At 49.4% G+C, this 13,879-nt stretch overlaps 2 long non-coding RNA genes across 4 annotated transcripts in view; one reads left to right on the forward strand and one right to left on the reverse strand.

Annotated features, from left to right (window-relative positions):
* The window catches only part of LOC115847808 (uncharacterized), a 92,369-nt gene that overhangs the window by 22,279 nt on the left and 56,211 nt on the right, over nt 1–13,879 (forward strand). For all 3 annotated transcript variants that reach the window (XR_009560036.1, XR_009560035.2, XR_009560037.2), the window contains exon 5: nt 4,503–4,595. This is a non-coding gene — a long non-coding RNA (uncharacterized lncRNA). The remainder of the gene's footprint in view (nt 1–4,502; nt 4,596–13,879) is intronic.
* Nucleotides 38–1,562, reverse strand: LOC132593930 (uncharacterized). The gene is made up of 3 exons (XR_009560034.1): nt 1,374–1,562; nt 1,135–1,200; nt 38–281 (listed from the first exon to the last, which is right to left on the reverse strand). It is a non-coding gene; the product is annotated as an uncharacterized lncRNA (long non-coding RNA).

Consider the following 13,879-nt stretch of genomic DNA (forward strand, 5'->3'; position numbering starts at 1 on the left):
CCATGTCCTGCCCCTTTAAGAAGAGACCAGTCCTTGCTTTATGTCATTCATAGGATTTATTGTCACTTGCCAGTGGCTAGCAGGGGAAGGGGCCACGCTGCCGAGCCTCACCACGGGGACAGGTGGCGCTGGGCCACCAGCACTATTTACACACGTTTCGCACGGGGCACGTCCTCACTGGCAGCAGCTGCACTTCCCCTCAGCTTCGGCGCCCTCTCCGCCTTTACACACACAATCCTTGGCGCATTTCTCACACTCTGCGGGGCAGCAGGAGCAGCAGCCTGCAGATAAAATAGGGGCACCCAGTCTGATGGCCTCGCCTCCCCCATCTGTCCCCATCAAGAGGGAGGGGGGAAAAGGAGGGATGCCAGAGGTCACTGCCCCCTTCCTAGTCTCACACCTGGGTTGACTCAGCATCTCTGTTGTGTCAGCTATGCTCTGGGCTACCCTGGGAGAGGGGTACCTAGTAACTAGCCCACAGCCCCTTCTGTGAGCACAGGACTCCCCGGGATGGGGGTATTAGGCCCACGCTGGGGAGTTGTAAGCCTGGAGGAGAAAACATCCAGGGTAAATGGCCTTGAAGGATAAAGCTGCAGGAGCAGAGATGGTACAGGTGTAGGGAGTCCAGGAGATTCATGGCCAGGGGTTGGGGTGGGGGTGCTCCACACCTAGTCTAACACGCAAAGAAGAAGGGCGCCTTCCCCCCACCTCCTTCTCCCCCTGCGTGTTCAACTGCTTTGGGGAGATTCAGGGGAGGTAAAATCGAGGGGATCCACAAAGGCCTGAGAGAGCCCAAGGGACCCCAACTCCAGAGCTAACCCGCAGCCTCACTAATGGCTCCCCAGGCACTGGAGGTTTTGAGGGGAGGAATTGGACCAGGACAGCAGTTCTCAATCCCAACTGCCCATTAGAATCTTCCGGGAATTTACAAAAACATCTTGCCACCGTAGGGCCTAAGGTAACAATCACTGAGGGAGGGGCCCCTGCAACTGAGTCTTAAGGCCTCCCGCGTGGTTCTGTTACGTCAAAGCAATGTAACAGGGGGCCTAGAGGTCGCTCTGTATTGCGTGGACAGGCCTTGTGCTCTGGGGAGCATAGCAGGGAGGGGAAGGGCAGAGGGGTCCCCACACTCACTCTTCTTGCAGGAGGTGCATTTGCATCCCTCACACTTGCAGGAGTCAGCGCAGGTGCAGGAGCCGCCTAGAGAGGGAGGTACCACAGGAAGGGTTAAAGTGGCAAAACTTGGGGTGGGGCCAGGCCCCTTGGGGGAAGTGACTCCCTTTCCCCAAATGTCCTTGAGCAAAGGCGTAGGGCACGGGGTTCTTTGCAAGTAAAGGGGCGCGCTGTGCCGCAGGATGGGGGCGGGGGCTCACCAGTAGGGCAGGGGCAGGTCTCAGGATCCATGTCAAGAGGAGCTGCCGCCGGAGGAGGTTGAGTTGGCTTCTCGGGCAATTGGACGCACTAGCGGCAGCAGGTGGCTAGGCTTTTATAGCCCCAGGCGGGGGCGCGTAGGCACAGCGCTCCAGGCGCGCGCGCCTCCTCTTCGCCCGGGAGCACCAGCTTGGGCGGAAGCGCGCACTGCGGCAGCCGTTCCCCCCTCCCCCGCCGTGTGCACGTTCGGGCGCTGCCCCCCACCCCCGCTGCCTCGCGCACAGCCGGGTGCGCGCAGCCACGCACTTCCCACCGTGTGCAGGGGGGGACACTGCCCCGCCCGCCTGCCTGCCAGTGTGTACCGCCGCAAATGCCTACCCGCAGACAGTGCACACTTCCCGCCTCTGAAAGCGGAGGGAGAGAAAAAGGCTTTGTTATTCCCCAGCCCTTCCCTGCCTCTTATCCCTTCCACCCGCCTTATCCCTTATTCTAGGATTCCTCATCCAAGTGGGCTGCTGAGCCACCATGCTGCTTTAGCACTCCGTTCCCTGTGTGTCTCATGGGGAGAGAACACCGCCGGAAGGGCCCTCGCAAACTGCCTTCGGGAGAGGCCTGCTCTGGGAGGCCTAGAGGGCAGGTCTGGGGTGACTAGTGGGAGTTTGGGGACGGAGGAAGGGTAGCGGTGCCAGGTGGCTGCATCTCAGATTCAAAGGGAAGCGGATCTCCTTTCATCTGTTCCTTCTGTTGGGTTTCTGAGTCCCTTGTACTTGTGGTAGGCTGAAAAACGGCCCCTCAAGAGCTATCCATGTCAAATCCTGGGATCTGCGACTATCACCTTATTTGGAAAAGGGGACTTGGCAGATGTAATTAAATTAAGGATCTTAAGGTGAGATCATCCTGGATTATCCAGATAGGCCCTAAATCCAGCGATGAGCATCCTTAGAAGTCCACAGAGAATAGAAGAGGAGGAGACAACGTGACCACAGAGGCAGAGATTGAAGTGATGTGGCCTGCAGCCGCAGAAGCCGGACACAGAACAGTTCATGTCCTTTGCTAATAAGTCTGTGTCCTCACTCAGCAAATCAAGACACTTAGTCCCTAGGAAACAGAGGAACAAAGGACAGCATTAGACAATTGGTCAAGGGTTAAAGAAGCAGGAGAAAGGATTGCTAATGGCATTTCAGACGGGGCAGTCACATGGCGACCCCCATGGGGAAGCTTCACTTTTCCTGCTTGTAGTGCAAGTACCTTTCTCATGGTTGTATTGGGCTTCACAGGGGCAAGGCTCATCTAGAGACAGTGAAAAAAAAAAATTATCCCAGGACTCCTGCAATAAAATATTTGAAAGGTGAAGGTGGGAGAGGTTAGCATGTGGCATTTGGTTGGAACACCTATTGCCTTGCCAAGAATGGAAGTTCCTCCACAAGCCCTCCCAAAGGGATCTTATCACCTCTCACACCCAATTTCCACTTTTTTAAAAGAGATACTGAGATAGTCTGGGACCTGGGACTCCCTACCAGAGTGCTTGCACTTGAACCTGGACAAACGTCTCTTCATTTACAAAGAAACTATAAGAGGGACTTCCCTGGCTGTCCAGTGGTTAAGACCCTGCACTTCCAGTGCAGGAGGCACAGGATCGATCCCTGGTCGGGGAACTAAGATCCCACATGCCGCACTGCGTGGCCAAAAAATAAAAAAAAAAAAAGAAACTGAGAGACGAAAAATAACCTCGCATGCGCAGTCGGGGCAATTGTGAACAGCAGGATGCTTTCAAAGGGCCACAAACCGACCGCCATTTCTGAAGTGCCGAGAGTAAAATCAGGGTACTGCGCATGATCTCTGCACACAGCACCACCCTGGGAGTGGGCGGACCACCTAAGCCACCCCTCCGGCCCAACCCACCAAACGGCCCCTACCCTCACCCCATTTAAGGAACCAGCCCACCCTCCTTGGAGAGCGAGCAGGGGCAGCTGTTTCTCGTTTTCACTCCCTTGTGCTACAGCACAAGCCCCAGTAAAAGCTTGCCTGAATTTCTCATCTGGCCTCTTGTCAATTTCTCTTGATTAAAGAGTCAATACCTGTGTAGGATTTGCAGCCCTCCCTCTTTGGAGGCGGTCCCGAGGCTGCTCCCCAAGGAAGGCGGGTCTGGTGAGTCCCCAGGCTTTGGTTCTGCTGAGTGGGGGAGACTGAAACTCGCTAGGAGAGAGTGGACCTTGCTCCGAACCTCCCACATGCAAAGCTGAGCCTCTTCCAAATCTGAGCTGGACAAAGCAGTTTAGAATGTTGGTTGGAAACTCCCCACCCCAAAATATTAGCTTCCAAGTGGCCTCCAATAAGGGATTGAGCTAGCTTTCTCCAGGCTTTTGCAAGCTTGTTACGTGTTGCCCCACAAGTCTTAAGCTTCAGTAAAGTTGAAGGAAGGGAAAAAAGGAAGAAAGAAGAGTCCAAAGAGGAGACGATATAATCTTATATCCCAAGGTATTTAACGTGAAGCCCGGGTTGGTTCTCAACAGTGGCTTCATGCAATTTCAGATCGCAGAGCTCACCATCTCTAGCACTACTGTTTATTTCTTGCTTGTTTGTTTTTGTTTTGCCTGAGGGCACTCCAGCCTCAGACTTGCCTGGCCTAGGCCCTAGCCTTGACCCCACTCAAGGCCTCACTATCTCAGGCTTTCAGTACCAGGTGAGATGTGTATACCAACACACTCAGCTAAAGCTGCCTCCCGGCCATTTCCCTTCGGGGCTCTCAGATTTCCTCGGGATTTAGACTCGAGCTGGGAGAACAATCTCCGCCCCCCACCCACCGTGATGGGTAATTTTTTGTGTCAACCTGACCAGGCTCAGGGATGCCCAGATAGCTGATTAAACATTACTTCTGAGCAGGTCTGTGAGGATATTTCCAAAAGAGATAAGCATTTGAATCAGAAGACTGAGTAAAGAAGATCACCCTTACCATCGTGGGTGGACGTCATCCAATCTACTGAGGGTGCGAGTAGAACAAAAAGGCAGAGGAAGGGTCAATTCGCGCTCTGCCTGAGCTCAGAGATCCATCTTCTCCTGCCCTCCGACTCCTGGCTTTCCGGCCTTTGGACTTGGACTGGGATTTACACCATCGGCTCCTCTGTTCCCAGGCTTCCAGACTCAGGTTGAATTACACCACCGGTTTTCCTGGGCCTCCAGCTTGCATGTGACTAATTGTGGGACTTCTCAGCCTCCGTAATGATGTAAGTCGATTCCTAACATCTCTCTCTCTCTCTCTGTGTATATGTATATCTCCCACTGTTCTGTTTCTCTACATCACCCCACACCTAAGGGTGGCCAGGATATTGAGATCTGAAAACCGCAACATCCTTAGGAGACACCCTCCCCCCAATTCTTCACATGGCCAGGCCCCTCATCCTTCAGTTCTCAGCTTCTGTGACCTCTGAAAAGCATTTCATGTAGATGTGTCACTCCAGAGGGTTCCCCATCATCCACACCTTTATTTCCCTCTGACCCCTTGTTAATTCTCACAATGTAAACTGATTTTATGCTCCCTCCGCCAGTGATGCTTCTTCCCCAGGTATCCACATGGCTCATTCCCTTCTTTCTTTATTCTACACTGTTGCTCAAATCTTGCTGTCTCCATGAAGCCCACCATGATCACCCTGTTTAAAATTGCAACACATACCTCAAACCCACAGGACTCCTGATCCCTCATACTTTGCTCTATCTTTTCTTTTTTCATAGCATTTAACACCTTCTAATGAAGTAAATTACTTATTTGGAAACCTTATGAGCTGTCGCCCCCTGCTAGAATTTAAGCACCGTGATCCGATAAGGAATCATTTCTTTTGTTCACTGACATATGAAGTGTCTGGAACAGTGTCCTGTACATGGGAGACATTCAGGAGATATTTAGTGAATGAATGAATGAATGAATGGCTCTGAAGTCAAGTTGTTGCCTTTGTTACTGACCAGGATTCCTGGCCTCCTTAATCAATAGAAATTGATAAGAGGCCAGACAAGAAATTCAGGCAAGGCTTTTATTTTTATTTTTTAATATTTATTTATTTGGTTGCACCGGGTCTTAGTTGTGGCTCGAGGGCTCTCCTTAGTTGTGGCATGAGAACTCCTAGTTGCGGCATGCATGTGGGATCTAGTTCCCTGATGTGGGATCTAGTTCCCTGACCAGGGATCGAACCTGTGACCCCTGCATTGGGAGCATGGAGTCTCATCCACTGCGCCACCAGGGAAGTCCCCAGGAAAGACTTTATTGGGGCTCCTGCTGCAGCAGGAGGGGGGTTCCCTTGCTCGCTCCCTGAAGGGGGGTGAGCTGGTTCCTTATATAAGGTGAGGGTAGGGGTGGGTCCGGGGGTCGGCCCAAGGGGTGGCTTAGGTGGTCTGCCCACCCCTTTGCTGGTGCTGTGTGGGTTTTTGGTCTCTTTGTATCTTGTTCATAATTTGCCCCAACTGTGCATACACGCAGTTATTTTTAGTCCCCTATAGTTTCTTTGTATTTTGTTGCTGGAGGAGAGGATTGTTCAGTTGCAAGCACTGCAGCAAAGGGTCCCAGGTCCCAGCCTGTCTCACGTTCACAGTCGGACTCTGCCACTTACTAGTAATGTGACAAGTTACTAGCAAGTTGCTAGCATTTCGTGTCTTGGGGTGCTCCAGGGTAAAATGGGAGGTTTGTCAAGGGCTTAAATCGATGGCACTTGGAAAGCTCTCAGAGCAGGGTCCTAACCATGTTGGCTCTTACCAACCATGCAACTAAGTCTGAGACTCAGGAGGTCAGGGGAGGACTCTGCAGGAGCCTGGGATCCCTACAGCTCCTACCTGACACCCAGCTTCAGTGTTGGCCTCAGTTCTGTGCTTCTTGAATTGCAGCTGCCTGTGATTAACATGGGTTCCAGGTGTCGGCTTGGACCAGCTAGGTCACAAACATCAATCCTCACCCTGGGCCCTGCAGCCAATCGCAGTGCTTCCTGGGAGAAGGGAGCTCATGGAGATGCTTATCTTTTTAATTAGATTGGGGCCAGGAGGCAGGATCAGGTATGTTGAAGGGTGGAGATCATTCAGGGTCACACCAACTAATGGATGGAAACTCCCCAGGTGATCTCAGAAAAAAGCAAGGAGTCCAGCAAGTCCCACCCCTGGCTGAAACTGGTTCAGTGCAGGATTAAGACTGTTGGCATTGCTCGTACAAAGACTTTCCCAATTTATTATCCTGGGACTGAAAATTGGGCAATAGTTTAGAAGCCTGGGTAAACGGTAGTGTACCAAACGAGTTTACAAACTTGCTTATCTGCAAATAAAGTCATTTCTTGGAGAGATATGGAGACTTATTAGTAGAATCATTGTTGAATGAGCAATGTTATTCACAGGAACAGCCGAAGCAGGGGAAGAGGCACTGGTCTAAGAGCCCCATGGTTCCTAGTTCCAGCTCTTCCAATAACTAGCTTTCTGAACTCACGAAAGTGTCTCTTCAGTTTTCACATAGGTTGACCAGATGACTACTAGCGGCTAATATGGATAACGTCCACCACTTGCTGGGTGATTACTATGCATATTGAGGCACCATATTGAGCACCATGTGGAGCTAAACACTCCACATATTATATCACTGACTCTTTCCAATAACCCTGTGGTAGGCATTGTTAACCCATTTTGTAGATGAGGAAACTGAGGCTGGGGAGAGTAGGTGATTTGCCCTGGAGGCAGAGATAGGACTTGAATCTAAGCACAATGCTCTTCAGCCTGCCCTGATATCTTTAATTCAATTTGCCATGAGTTCCACTTTTTAAGCGCCTATTAAGTGCCAGACTTGTGAATAGCCAACTATGGTTTTTTTTTTCTTTTTTTTTCTGCCAAGTATGTTTTGATATCCCAAGCAAACTTTGTGGAATTGCAGAATCTTCAGGTCTGCAACAAAGAAAGTCATCCTGCCTCTTTACCCACAAGGCAGGTCTGAGGCCCCTGAAATGCCCCATATGGGCCATCTATGATGTGCAGTGCCCTGAGCCAGCCCAGCCTGTCCAACGATACAAGTGGTTTTCCACACCTGAGAGCGGCAGGAGGCCATCAAAGCTCTGACTTAGACCTCCCAGTGGAGATGGACTCTCCACTCTAAGCCAACCCTAGCCTGGCCCAGGTCCCACCCCTACAATGTCAGGGGCCCAGTTCTCATCTCCAGGGGACCACATCTCTGAGCCTGGGGCTGTCGTGAGCTGCAATAACTAGGTTCTGAGGACCCAATTCTAGCCTTTTGTGACATTAGCTTCCCAATTGCCACCAGATTATTGATGCACCTGGGGTCTTACCTTCGATTTGGGAAAGTGCCCTTCCCCTCCCTGTCTTATCCTTGCCCCACTCGCCTCAGGGTTTGAGCAGTGGTTGACACTCCTCCCAATAACCCATGCCATGGGTACCATCTGCCTTATTATTTTTTTTTTTCCATCTGCCCTGTTTTAACAGATGAGGAGACCCAGTGACAGCAAGGGTCTTTTCCAAAGTCACACAGCAAGGATGTAGTGAAGCCAGAACTTGAACCCCATTTCTTGACTCCAAGTCTAATTCCAGTGGTCCAGCTTCCCCAAGTGAGATGAATTTATAAAACAACCTGGACACACATAAACACAAGGTTATTCCCCTTTCAGTTCTCCATCAGTCTTCCTAATTACCTCAAGGAGATGCAATTTAGTGCTAGGATGTCTTCAGTGCTCGTCCCACACTTGCCCTGTTCCTCATTTGAAGTGAGAGAGAGGGTAAGGAGTCAGGGAGGGGATGCGGAGGGAGCCTCAGCCTGCTACAGAGCCTGGCTAGAAATGGCATAACTTTGCTTCATTTCTTCTCTGTCTCCATGGTTACCCCTGTTTATGGCACACGATGCAATTTCTCGTCTATAATAGCGATACAAGATTTCCTTTTCAGATGACTTTAAGTGTAATAATAGACCAGGCGATATGTGATGACTAAAATAGTGCAGGTGGTTCTCAAAGGACTGCAGTTGGGGAAATACTGCCCTACACCAGGCTGACCCCGAGTGCTCAAAGCCAACCCGGCTGCTGGTTCTGTCTCCTCTCCCCTCCTGCGTCCTCCCTAGCTGAGCAATGGCACCTTTGTGTGGGGTCGAAACGCCACAAGGAAAGTCTGCGCTTCTCTTTGGTTGTTGATGGGATGGGGGTGTTGGAGGAAGGAGGTGAGGAAGGGCTGTCTCCACGCTTTCAGGTTTCATAAGGTGGCCAGGGTGACCCCAGCATATGTGCCAATATCTTGGTGCTCAGTGTGTACGCCTGGCTCTGCGGATTGTAACTCGGAGTGTTCCCTAGAGGCTGAACCTCCTCAGTAGAGTAAGGACAGAGGGGGCCTGCCATCCCCTCTCGGTGGGGGGCCTGGGCGAGTAGCTATTAAACCCTGAGAGAGTTAGAGGCTCAGGCTGAGCTGATCTTGAGGCTTGGTGGGTTGGGATTCAAGGGCCACCCTATCGTGGAAGTTCTTGTTCGGGGCTCTGGCTGCTCCTGTGTGGCTCAGAGGGAGGGCGCTACGATGGGGGAAGGGTCCCCTTTAGCCGGGGCTCCTGAACTGCAGGGGCCGCTCTTGGGTGTCTGCTGGGCTCCCGCAGCAGAAGCACAAGGGGGTTTCTGCACTGCCCACATAACCCAGAGCACCCTGACACCACTTCCCGAATCTTCGAACTGCAGTGAGTGAAGACTGCAGTTGTTCGGAGCGACTGGCTTTGGTGTCAGACAGACCTGAGTGTGAATCTCCCTAGTTCCCCTCAGCTGTTCAATAACACTCCTTACCTCTTGGGTTATGGTGAGCATTCAATGAGATTTTTAAAAACATTTTATTAAAGTATAGTTGATTTGCAATATTGTTTAAATTTCTGCTGTACAGCAAAGTGACTCAGTTATACATATATATATTCTTTTCCATTATGGTTTGTCACAGGATACTGAATATTGTTCCCTGTGCTCTACAGTAAGACCTTGTGTTTTGTCCATCCTGTATGTAATAGTTTGCCTCTGCTAATCTCAAACTCCCAATCCTTCTCTCCCTTACCCTCCTTCCCCCTTGGCAAGCACAAGTCCGTCCTCTATATTTGTGAGTCTGTTTTTGTTTCGTAGATATGTTCATTTGTGTTGTATTTTAGATTCCACATATAAGTGATATGGTATTTGTCTTTCTCTTTCTGACTTTGCTTAGTGTGATAATCTCTAGGTCCATCCATGTTGCTGCAAATGGCATTATTTCATTCTTTACTATGGCTGAGTAATATCCCATTGTTTCCATTGTCTGTATGTGTATATATGCATATATATGTATATATATATACCACATCTGTTTTATCCATTTGTCTGTTGATGTCTTGGCTACTGTAAATAGTGCTGCTATGAACAGAGGTGTGCATGTGTCTTTTTGAAGTATGGTGTTGTCTGGGTAAATGCCCAGGAGTGGGGTTGCTGGATCATATGGCAGCTCTGTTTCTAGTTTTTTGAGGAACCTCCATACTGTTTTCCGTAGTGGCTGCACCAGTTTACATTTCCACCAACGGTGTAAGAGGGTTTCCCGTTCTCCACACCCTCTCCAGCACATTAAGTGAGGTTCGTCAAGCTGATTGCCTGACACGTAATATGTGCTCAATAAACAGTGCTCAGTGAACACTTCTCTGTTCAGAAATCTAGGATCTGGAACTTGCAAATGATGGATGCTGGTTCCCCTTAGCCTACTTTTCCAATCTCTTCATTGTCTGGCCCCTACCTCCCCTAGCAACCAAATGTAATCCATGCTAACCCAGAAATATGCCCCAAGCTCTCCTGCCTCCATGCTTCTGCTTCTGCTGTTGCCTCTTTTTGGAATTTCCTGCCCACAATTTCTACCTGTTTAAAATCCTTCGAGGCCACCTCCTTCAGGAAGTCTTCAGTCTTGCCTACAGCCAGATGTAATGGCCCTCTTTGGAACTTCTATGGGGGTTTGTCTAGATACTTTCTACCCTGTAGGAGAGGAGACAAGTTAGTCTGACAGTCTCCCTAGCGGACTCTGAGGTCCCAGAAGGCCGAGGCTGAAAGAGGCGATTCCTTCCTCTCTTCTTGATTCTGTGCTTTAGCAAAGCTCCCTGCACACCTGAAATGTCCTTTGATTGTCTTGGATTTTTTTAAAAATTTATTTTATTTATTTATTTTTGGCTGCTTTGGGTCTTCATTGCTGCACACAGCCTTTCTCTTGTTGTGGCGAGTGGGGACTCCGTTGTGGTGTGTAGGCTTCTCATTGCGGTGGCTTCTCTTGTTGTGGAGCACGGGCTCTAGGCCTGTGGGCTTCAGTAGTTGTGGCACGTGGGCTCTAGAGCTCAGGCTCAGTTGTGGCGCACGGGCTTAGTTGCTCCACAGCATGTGGGATCTTCCCAGATGAGGGCTCGAACCCGTGTCCCCTGCATTGGCAGGCCGATTCTTAACCTCTGTGCCACCAGGGAAGCCCTGTCCTTTGATTGTTGAGTGAATGAAACAATGTGAGAACCAAGAGAGCCCGACTTTGGGCTCCGTTTTTGTGGGACACTGTTGAAGGCTGGGTCAGGAAAAGACACAGGTGGAATTAAATATGTATTAATGAATTTATCCTATGGTCCCCAGCATCCTGCTTTGCCTAGTGAGTCATGTGGTGGTGAATTCTTTCACTTCATACCACAAATATTAATTGAGCTCTGCCTTAATGCAGACATTGTGCTAGGAACAGCAGACACAAAGCTGAGTAGGACAGTGTCCGTCTTCTCCAAGAACCCACCGTGTGGGTAAGGAGCCGTTTAATAAAAAGTCAACACACAGTAAGATGAGCACTGTGTAGAGTAGTAGCACCTATGCCTTTTTATACAAACCAGTCTCCCCTCTCTTCCTGTCTTATTGGACCCCCTCCCCGTCCTGCCCCGGTCTGGGGACAAGTGGCATCGCCTAATCCAAGGAATGACCCTGGGGACATTCTATTTCACATCTCATCTTACTTCAGTGTTTCTAACCTGTGGACGATTTTGCCTCCCAGGGGACATTTGGCAATGTCCAGAAACATTTTTCGTGGTCACAACCTATCCGGGTGGGGAGAAGCAGCTATTCCACTGGCATCTAATGGGTAGAGGCCAGGCATGCTGCTAAAGATCCCACAATGCATAGGAGAACCTGCCACAACCAAGGAGTGCCCGGCTCCAAATGTCAATAGTGCCGAGGTTGAGAATCCCTGCTTTACGTTTACCCTATAAAACTGTGAGATGAGTGTTAGCAGCTCAAACATGTAGGGAAGGGAGCCAGGGGAATCAGAAAGCCTGCTTTCCAACCCCTGCCTTATCACAAACTTGTGTCGGACCTCTGGTTCATCCTCCATCAAATGTGGATAGTCAGGGCTAGCCCTGCCTCCTTGATGGAGATATTTGGGGACTGACATATGCGCAAGCAATTGAGAGCACCTGCCAGGGAAGGTGGATGATGAGGCTGGGCTTGGAGGGGGTGGGAGGCCCCCATCTAGCTAATGTCTATTGCAGACACTTGGCCCAAATTTTCTAAGAGAGCTTCAATTTCAAATACTCTGCCCTTCCCCTGTCTTCAAAAATAAATTGTACAAATCAGGCCATCTGTGCCTCAGATTAAAAGACACCTGGATCTAGCTACCGTTCCCTTCTTTTCCCTTTTTTGTTTATTGTAGAAAATTTTCAAAAATTAAAAAAATACATATGTAATCCTTTCAAATATAAAAATAGAAGCCTAAAGTAAACACTGCTTTACAAATGACTTTTCCCTTGCTTCTCTGTAGTTATGAACATCTGTCCATGAAAGTAGTTTGACTTCTACAATTTTATTTTAGTAGATTCATTCCACAATCTATTTAACCAATCCCCAACTTTGAAACATTTTTGTTGTTTCCAAATCTTCACTATTATACTCCGTGCTGTGATAAACATCTTGGTATCTTTTGTTTGTGTCCATTCATAATTATTTCATTAGGACACTACATGCCTTGAAGTAGAATTTCTGGCTCAAAGTACACACATTTTTTCCTTTTCAGACAGTATTTATTTACTTTTAAAAATGCTACTTCAGTAAAATTTGGAAAATTCAGAAAAATAGAAAGAAGGAAAAGTAAAGAATTATCTTTATCTACCATCTGACCACAACCACTGTTGACATTTTTGTATATTTCATTTCCATATTTTGTATGGCTTCTTTTTTCTTTTCTATTCTTCCTTTTTTTTTGCGGTACGCGGGCGTCTCACTGCTGTGGCCTCTCCCGTGGCGGAGCACAGGCTCCGGACGCGCAGGCTCAGCGGCCATGGCTCATGAGCCCAGCCGCTCCGTGGCATGTGGCATCCGCCCAGACCGGGGAACGAACCCATGTCCCCTGCATCGGCAGGCGGACTCTCAACCACTGTGCCACCAGGGAAGCCCTGGCTTCTTTTTTCAAAAAAAATTGCTGCGTAATGAATTTGTAGTCTAATATTTATTTAAGATTGTTACCATAATCATTTCCTGTGTTTTTGCATTTTTCATGGTCGTATCATATCCTGTTGTGTGCACAGACGATGGCTTAGTTGAGCAGCTTCATGGACTTAAAGTTATTTCCAGTTGTTCACAATTGTAAATAGTGAAAATGAACCTTTTTGTGAGTGAGTGAGGCTTTTTTTTTTTTCCCTCTGAATTTGTGGTGAACTCCTTAGAATAGATTTCCAGAAGTGAAACTACTGGGACAAATGGGAACGATTTTAGTGTTTGACGTACATGCCAAATTATTTTAAAAGCCTTATGCCCTGTGAATCTGGGTGGTTTGCACCTTGTTAAGGCCTTTTCCACCTAAGGCCTAATCGGCCCTTGGAGAACTTGTCCCGATTTATCCTCCGGCGGCGGTGTCTGAGAGTTCTAGTCCCTTCCTGGGATCTTCTGGGCTCCAAACCCAGCCAAACTGAGGCGGGAACAGATATTCAAACACTCCTCCCCGCTCCCACCCCCACGTACAATTCCCTGGGTCTCAGGGATTACCCAGGCCGCCCTTGCCTCTGGGTATGGAGCGCCCCCTGCAGTCCACCTGAGGAACTTCCCTCCCCACCCTGGGACCTGGGCTCCATTCCTTTCCCACCAAAGCCTCTTCTGGTCCCCATCCAAGTTGGAGTGTGGCCTGAGCAGGTGCACCGTCTGTCACAGCCTCTCTGAGGTCTCCATTGTCCCTTAGGCAACACAGGAGCACGATCCATGATGTGTCAGCCTGCTGACACAGTGCTTTCCTACTCCACATGGCTCTGCCATGTGAAAGCTCTTCTGTCTCTTGACCTAAAATCGCTTTCCTTGGTGGTTTCCTTGCACTGCTCAAGTGTTACCCATTGAGGGCCACGTGTAACCAGTCTGCTCCCTTTTCACTTCGGCCTTTTCCCCAGCTCATTTTCCCTTATGGTCTTCAAGCTTCCCTCTCAGCTGGTCCTGCCTGAGTGAGGGGAAATGTCCTTAACGTCTCTGAGTCTAGTTTCTTCACCTGTAGAATGAAGATAATAATCCGTATC

The sequence above is a fragment of the Globicephala melas genome, chromosome 19, assembly GCF_963455315.2.
Source record: "Globicephala melas chromosome 19, mGloMel1.2, whole genome shotgun sequence".
NCBI classification, from domain to species: Eukaryota; Metazoa; Chordata; class Mammalia; order Artiodactyla; family Delphinidae; genus Globicephala; species Globicephala melas.